Source organism: Pezoporus flaviventris, unplaced genomic scaffold (assembly GCF_033815535.1).
Source record: "Pezoporus flaviventris isolate CSIRO_AGI_PZ_B2104156 unplaced genomic scaffold, CSIRO_AGI_Pfla_v1 ptg000101l, whole genome shotgun sequence".
NCBI lineage: Eukaryota > Metazoa > Chordata > Aves > Psittaciformes > Psittacidae > Pezoporus > Pezoporus flaviventris.
In genome coordinates, this window is record NW_026892649.1 from 465,963 (window position 1) to 474,265 (window position 8,303).

Consider the following 8,303-nt stretch of genomic DNA (forward strand, 5'->3'; position numbering starts at 1 on the left):
GCGACCGTTGCCCAGGCAACAGCCAATCAGCTCTGAGCTCTCCCCAACTCGTGTCCCCGTTTAACCCCGTCCCAGCTGCCCCCCATGGGGCTGAATATGGGGCCTTTCCTCACCCCTCCCCCCCATTTGTCCCCTCTTCCCCTCCCCCACCGCATACCCATTTTCCGCCCTCTCTCCCTTAAGCCCCTCCCTCTATCTCCCCGTTTTTGCTCACCTGGGCCTGCAGGGGGCGCAGCTGCGCCTGGAGCTTCCCGTTGGATGCGGCCAGAGCCCGGAGCTGGATCCAGCGACGGGACTGGAAGGGATGGAGGGGGGGGACACAAGGAAATGAGGGACCCCAAAGCCATGGGAGGGACCCAAATACGCCCCATATTTCCCCACAAGCCTCTCCCTTAACACCAAACCCATCCAGAAGCCCCAGATCCCCCTCCCAGCACCCCCAAAATTCCCCCTAAAGCCCCAAACTCCCCCATGTCATCCCCTATAGACCCAAAATCCCCCTCCAGGACCCTCAAATATCCCTCATCCCTCCCCAAAAGCGGCGCTGGGACCCTTTAGGGACCTCAACCCCTCCCCATAACCATCAAATTCCACTTCCCAGACCCCCCCCCCCCCCCAAGCCCATCAGGACCCCCCCAAATCCCCATATTCCCCCGTTGGCACCCACCAGCTGCTGCTTCCCCTCCTGCAGCTGCCTCCTCAGTGGCCCCAGGGCAGTTTCTGGGGAGTCCATGGGGCTGCCCCGTAGCTCTGGGCCCTGCTGGATCTGGGCCCCCCGAGCCCCTGAGAGCCCCGTGGCCTCCAGCATCAACCTGGTAGCAAGGGGGGACCCAAAGCCAAACGTTGAGGGGAGTCTGGGGGGCCCAAAGGGGTCCAGATCCCATTTTGGGGACCCCAAAAGGGCTGCAGGGACCATGGAGGGGTTGGGGGCACCCCAAAAGGTCTCAGCACTGGGTTTTGGGAGAATCTGGGGGGGCTTTAAGGACCCCTATGAGCTCAGCACCCACTTCAGAAGGAAACCCAGAGGGGTTTGAAGTATAGAGGGGGTCCCTAAAGGTTTCTGGGGTTCAGGAGTGGGGAGGAAAAGATCATGGGGGAGGGCCCAGGGGCAGTTTTGGGTTGCAGGGGGGGAAACCGGGCTGCAGGATGCATTCGGGGGGTCCTTGAGAGGGTTTTGGGTGCATGGGGGAATCCATAGGGTGTTTTTGGGGAGCAGAGGGTGTGTTTTGGGGTGCAGGGGGGGGTGTTTTGGGGTGCACAGTGGGTGCTTTTGGGGTGCGGGGGGTTGTTTTGGGCTGCAGTAGGGGTAGATTTGGGGTGCAGAGGTGTGTTTTGGGGTGCAGGGGGGTGATTTTGGGGTGCCATGGGGCTTCTGGGATGCATGGGGGTGGTTTTAGGGTGCAGGGTTTGTGTTTTGGTGTGCAGGGGGCATGGTTTTGGAGTGCAGGGGGGGCGTTCTGGGATGCAGGGGGGTGTTTTGAGGTGCAGGGGGGGATGGTTTTGGAGTGCAGAGGGGTGTTTTGGTCCCTGTGGGACCCCCCAAAACCCCATAGAGCCCCCCCAAAACCCTCTAACGCTCCCCACCCCGCCCCCCAAACCTGAATCTCCTTGAGGTGCTGGTACCTGAACCCCGAGTTAAGGAGGAAACCTGGGGGTGGTGGGGGTTAAAGGAGGAGTTGGGGGGATCGGGGAGGATCATGGGAGGGAACTGGGGGTTCCTGGGGATCCCAATGGGATTTGGAGGGGTCCTAAAGGAATTTGGGCTCCTGTGCATGGATCTGGGAGAAGAAAAGGGGTTGGGGGGGGGGGTTACAAGGGGGAATTGGGGGGTGCTGGGGGGTTGCTGGGATCCTAATGGAACTCTGGGGGGTCCTAACAGGCAAAGGGGTTTGAGGGGGTCCTGAGGGGTTTTGGAGGCTCCCCAATGAGCTTGGGTGTCCCCCCCCCACTTTGGGGTGCAGCGGATACCACAGCAGGTTCCCTTTGATCTTCTTCACGTTCCTATAGGAACAACCCCCCCCCCTCCCCCGCCATGTACTTTAGGGACCGATCCGAGGTTTGGGGTCCCTCCAGATGTTGCAGTTCCTCCCCCCAGATGTTGGGGTGCCCCCCTCACCGCGGGTGCCGCACGTGGCCCATGATGTACTCCCGGATGGGGGCACAGGGCCCCGTGCACAGCCTGGAGGTGGGGGGGAGACAAAGAGAGGGGGTCAGGAGCACCCCAACCCCCCCAGGACCCCAAAAGCCCCAACTGGGGGGTCCCGCGGGCTCCAACCTGCGCAGCTCGGGCTCGGAGGGGAGGGCGCTGGGGGGCAGCTCCAGCTCGGTCCGGAGCCAGCGGCCCAGCTCCGCCATGATGGCCGAAATTGGCGCGCTGGGAGCGCCGCGCGGCACGACGGGAGTTGTAGTCCAAGCCGGGCGCCGCCTTAGTGGTGCTGTAGGGGTGTCGCGCTGCATCATGGGAGTTGTAGTCCAGGCTGGGCGCCGCCATCGTGGCGCTCTCTGGGTGCCGCGCGGCATGATGGGAGTCGTAGTGCCGCCTGGCGTCTGTATAATGGTGTTCTATGGGAGCCGCGGGGTACGATGGGAGTTGTAGTCATAACTGGGCGCCGCCATAACGGGGCTCAATGGGTGCCGCGCTGCATGATTGGAGTTGTAGTCCCGGCTGGGCGCCACCGTAAAGGGGCTCTATGGGTGCCGCGTTGCATGATCAGGGTTGTAGTCCCTGTAGTCTATGGGTCTCTATGGGGTCTCTATGGGGGCTCTATGGGGGCTCTATGGGGTCTCTATGGTTCACTTTGGGTCGCTTTCGGGCTCTCTGCGGTGTCTATGGATCTGTATGGGTCTCTATGAGTCTCTGTGGGCTGTGGGTCTCTATGGTCTCTATGGGTCTCTCTATGGGGTCTCTATGGGTCACAGCAGGGTCTAACCATGGAGGGAGGGTCTCTTTACGAGTCCCTTGGAGGGGGAAGCAGCAGCAGCTCCAGTACCAGGATGCAGGGGGCAGAGCTCGAGACCCCGAGACCCCCCCTTTACCCCATTGCCCCCGGTTACCCCAAATTGCTCCCATTGCCCCATTACCGCCATTGCCCCCATATAAAGCCATGGAGCCAGCAGTGGGTGTGAACCTGTCCCTGCCCCATAGGGTTCTATAGGGGTCCATAGGGACCCCACTCGTTACCGGTCTCCAGCCGGACACTGAGCCATTGACCACAACTCTCTGTGTGCGGCCATCCAGCCAGTTCTTTATCCACCCAGTGGTCCATCCATCAAATTGGTGTCTCTCCAATTTAGAGACAAGGATGTCGTGTGGGACAGTGTCGAACGCTTTGCACAAGTCCAGGTAGATGCCATCAACTGCTCTACCCCTGTCCATCAGTTCTGTAGCCCCATCATAGAAGGCCACCACATTGGTCAGGCAGGATTTCCCCTCAGTGAAGCCATGCTGGCTGTCACCAAGCACCTTGTTGATTTTCATGTGCCTTAGCATGCCATCCAGGAGAATCTGCTCCAAGATTTTGCCAGGCACAGGGGTGAGACTGACTGCTCTGTCATTCCCCGGGTCATCCATTTTCCCCTTCTTGAAAATGGGGGTTATATTTCCCTTTTTCCAGTCATCAGGAACTTCCCCTGACTTCCATGTTTTTTCAAATATGAAGGCCAGTGGCTTAGCAACTTCATTCGCCCGCTCCTTCAGGACTCGTGCATGGATTTCATTAGGCCCCATGGACTTGTGCATGTTCAGGTTTTTAAGATGGTCTCGAACCAGATCCTCTCCTACAGTGGCCCCTAGGTCTTCATTCTCACAGTCCCTGCATCTGCCTTCCAAGACTTGGGTGGTGTGGTCAGAGCCTTTGCCAGTGAAGAGCGAGGCAAAGAAGTCATTCAGAACCTCAGCCTTCTCCAAATCCCGTGTAGCCAGTTCTCCTGAGAGCTTCCGGAAGGGGGCTATGTTGTCCCTAGTCTGTTTTTTATTTGCTACATACCTGAAGAATCCCTTCCTGTTATCCTTAACATCCCGAGCCTATTTGAATTCTAACTGGGCCTCAGCTTTCCTAACCTGGTCCCTAGCTTCCCGGAGAAATTCTTCCTCAGCTCCATCTAAACCTGCCCTGGTGCAGCTTGAGGCCATTTCCTCTTGTCCCATCCCTTGTTCCTTGGGAGCAGAGCCCAGCCCCTCCTGGCTCCATCCTCCTCTCAGGCAGTTGTAGGCAGCAATCAGGTCCCCCCTAGGTCCCTCAGCCCTTCCCCATCACCCCAGTGCTCCAGGCCCTGCACCAGCTCCATTGCCCTTCTCTGGCCCCCTCCAGCACCTCAATGTCTCTCTTGTAGTGAAGGACCCAGAATTGAACCCAGGATTCGAGGTGCGGCCTCAGCAGTGCTCAGTGCAGGGGCACAACCACTGCCCTGGCCCTGCTGCCGCACTGGTGCTGATCCAGGCCAGGATGCTGGGAGCTTCCTGGCTGCCTGGGCACAAGCTGCTCATGTTCGGCTCCATCAATCAGCACCCCCAGCTCCTTTCCCATGAGCAGTTTTCAGCCCCTCTTCCCCAAACCTGGAGCATTGCAGGGGGTTGTTGTGGCCCAAGCGCAGGACCCTGCACTTTGCCTTCTTGACCCTCAACACATTGGCCACAGCCCATGGATCCAGCCTGTCCAGATCCCTCTGCAGAGCTTCCTACCCTCCATCCCCCACCACACCTCCTTGGTCTTTTGGTGGGACATCCCAAATTAGGCAACCCCCACTCTGGGGCTGGCCCCCCAACTCCCGGATACCAGGGACGGGGGAGCTGGGGTGCCCCATGGGGTGTGGGTTGGGGGCAACAAGGAGCAATTTGGGGCTGAGTGGCAAAAACTCCTCCAGGTTTTTGGGTCCCTGGGTTCATCTGGGGGGAGCCGGGGGGATGGACGGGTGTGGGTGACTTTTGTGCTGCCCCAGGCCCCCACTTGGGGGTCCTGCCTTCTTTTGTGCTGCTTCAGGGAGATTTGGGGTTACCCTAGGATTTAGGGGGCACCACGATTGCTTTGGGTGCCTCCAGGGCCCTTTGGGGTGCAGTGTGGTTTTGGTTTGCCCCTTTATTGGGGTGGCCCTTTTGGGGGATACACCCCCTTAGGCCCACCTAATTCACTACTGAACCGAAAGCAATGTTGGAGTCCCCCCAGTTTGTTCGGGGTTCCAGAGCATCTTGATGGATCCCCAGGGCAGGTGTTGGGGGAACACCACTTTTCGGAACACCCCTTTTTTAGCAAGTCTGTGCCACTGTGCTGAGCCGGGGCGGCTTTGGAGCTGTGGGCTTTGGGTTTGGGGGGATTTGGGGGGATGCAGGGAGGATTTTGGGATTCAGGCTGGTCCACAAAACTCTTTGGGGTGGCTCATTTATTTGGGGGACTCCCTGTCTACCGAGACTGGGGCGTCCCTCAATCCCAGGGCAGCTGAATCTCATTGGATGCCCTAGGGAGTCCCGTTGACACAAGCGGGAGGAATTTGGGTGTTCAGAGGGATTTGAGGGTTCAAGGAACATTTTGAGGTTCAGGGGAGGATCCCCAAAACGCGCTGTAGGAGGCACATTATATTGGGAGATCTCCCATGTACCTGGGTCCCAGGGCACCCTGAGTTGCTTTTGGGTTAGCAACATTCCCCCAGCATGGAGATGAATTGGGGGGAAGAGTTTGGGGGTTCAGAGGGGATTTTGGCATTGGGGGAGATCTCCAAAGCTCCCTGGGGTGGTGCAGGCATTTGGGGAACAGCCAGTGTCCCAAAACCAGGGGTTACATTTAACCCAGAGTACCCTGACTCTTCAGTGGCCCTGTTGGCCCATGGCAGTAAATGGAAGGGATTTGGGGTTCGGAAGGGAACTGGAGGTTTAGGGGGATTTGGAGGTTCATGGGAATGTGCCCAAGCTTTGCAGGAGACAAATGGAGGCCTCAAACAGGGGCTACAGCCACCAGAGACCACCCCACAGATCACTGGGGCTTTGTGATGGCGGCAGCATCGTGCCCATGACCGCTGGGCACCCAGGGGTGCTCTGGGAGTGGCTGCGGGGGGACCAGCCTCGCCCAGCCGGCTCGGGGAGGTCCCTCACGGGCTGCTCTTCCTCAGTGCCTTTGGTCCGGAGGTGGAGCATGCGAGGGGTCACAGCTCAACGTGGGCCATGGAACAGGGCGTCACGGCCACCTACGAGGAGTGGAGAGGGACCGACATTGGCACAGCAGAGAATCATGGAATCCCAGAGTGGGCTGGAAGGGACCTTAAAGCTCACCCAGCTCCAACCCCCAAGGCACGGGCAGGGACACCTTCCACTAGAGCAGCTTGCTCCACGGCCCTGTGTCTCTGTGCACTCCCAGGGCATCCTGGGGATACCCCTAGAGAATCCCAGAGAATGCCTGCAGCACCTCCAGAGCACCCCATGGACCCAGTCAGAGCTCGTGCATCACAATGACCTTGGGGACATGGAGACCACAGGGGTGGCTGATTCTGGAACTCCCCGTGTTCAGGTGTGTGAGGTCACAGAACCCCACGGAACCCTCCAGCAGAGGCACCGGGAGACGACAGCTGCCCCACGGAACACAAGCTGCCGGTGGAGGAGGCAAGAGCAGCTCCTCTGGTGGTTCCCGTCTTGGTGTCTCGGAGCCGGTGCCGCCTGTGGACGCAGGAGCGTGGAAGGAGGTGGGTGGCGATGGCGATCTTGGGGTGCTGTAGGAGTTGCCAGAACACCTCAAGAGACTTCCCCAGAGTGGCTGCTTTGGACTCGGTGTGTGAGTTGGGCTGGCCGAGCCGGCAGCGGAGCGCTGCGGCTGCCGAGGGATGATCCTGGGGATCTGCCCTCATTTCTTGTGGGGAGAGCAAGGGCCTGTGGGGATGGGCCAAGGGGGAACGATTTTAACGTGACCGAGAGGGGAGACTGAGATGAGATCTTAGAAGTTGTTCCCTGTGAGGGTGGTGGGACAGTGGCACAGGGTTCCCAGAGAAGCTGTGGCTGCCCCATGGCTGGCAGTGTTCAAGGCCAGGTTGAATGGAGCTTGGAGCAAGCTGCTCCAGTGGAAGTTGTCTCTGCCAGTGGCAGGGGTTGGAGCTGGAGGAGCTTTAAGGTCCCTCCCAATCCAAACCATTGTGTGCTTCCGTGATATCCTCAAGTCCCCTGGGGGGAAGTGAGTGAACAAGCTGTCTGGCTGGGTTTAAACCACAACAGCAAAGCAAGGCAAGGCAAGGCAAGGCCAGGCAAGACAGGTGAGACCAGGCCAGGAGAGGCAAGACAAGGGAAGGCAAGGCCCATGAAGGGAAGGCCAGGCCAGGTCAGGCAAGGAAAGGAAAGGCCAGTTAAGGCAAGGCAAGGCTAGGCAAGGCAAGGCTAGTCCAGGTCTAGACAGGCCATGCAAGGCCAGGTAAGGAAAGGCCAGGCAAGGCCAAGCAGGTCAGGTCCAGGCCAGGCTAATAAAGGCAATGCAAGGCCAGGAAATCACAGGGAAGGAAAAGCCAGGCCAGGCCAGAAAAGGACAAGCCACACAAGGCCACACAAGGCCATGCCAGGCAAAACCAGGGACAGCAGAGCCCCGGCCAGGCAAGGGCAGGCAAGGTCAGGCCAATCAAGGCCAGCCAGGGCAAGGCCAGGCCAGGCAAGGCCAGGCCAGGCAAGGCCAGGCAAGGCAAGGCACAGCAAGGCCAGGCCAGGCCAGGGCAGGCCAGGCAATTCAGTGCAATGAAAGTCAAGGGAAGGGAAGGCAAGGCCGGGCCAGGCCAGGCCATGACAGGCAATGAAAGGCCAGGCAAGGCAAGGCCAAACCACGCCAGGCCTGGCAAGGCCAGGTAAGGCAATGCAAGGCAAGACAAGGTAAGGCAAGTCCACGACAGGCAATGGAAGGCCTGGTAATGCAAGGCAAGGCCAGGTCAGGAAAGGCCAGGCCAGGAAAGGCCAGGACAGACTAGGCCAGGAAAGGCCAGGCCAGACTAGGCCAGGCCAGGCCCGGTCATACAAAACCAGGGCACGCCAGGCAAGGCCAGCCGAGGCAACACAAGGCAAGGCAAAGCAAGGCAAGGCAAGGGAAGGTAATGCAAGGCAATGCAAATCAAGACTAGGCCAGGCAAGGCCAGTAAACGCAAGGCAAGCAAAGACAAGGTAAGGCCAGGACAGGCAAGGCCAGTCAAGGCAAGGCAAGGCAAGGCAAGGGTACACAAGGCGAGGAAAGGCAAGGTAAGGCATGTCCAGGACAGGCAATGGAAGGCCTGGTAAGGCAAGACAAGGCCAGCCCAGGAAAGGCCAGGCCAGGCCAGGTCGTACAAAAGGAGGGCAGGCCAGGCAAGGCCAG

At 59.4% G+C, this 8,303-nt stretch overlaps 1 long non-coding RNA gene across 1 annotated transcript; it reads right to left on the minus strand.

The window, feature by feature from the left end:
- Window positions 1–1,959: 1,959 nt before the first annotated feature.
- Window positions 1,960–2,352, minus strand: LOC133281577 (uncharacterized). The gene is made up of 3 exons (XR_009747547.1): window positions 2,276–2,352; window positions 2,117–2,179; window positions 1,960–2,001 (listed from the first exon to the last, which is right to left on the minus strand). It is a non-coding gene; the product is annotated as an uncharacterized LOC133281577 (long non-coding RNA).
- Between the last annotated feature and the right edge of the window lie 5,951 nt (window positions 2,353–8,303).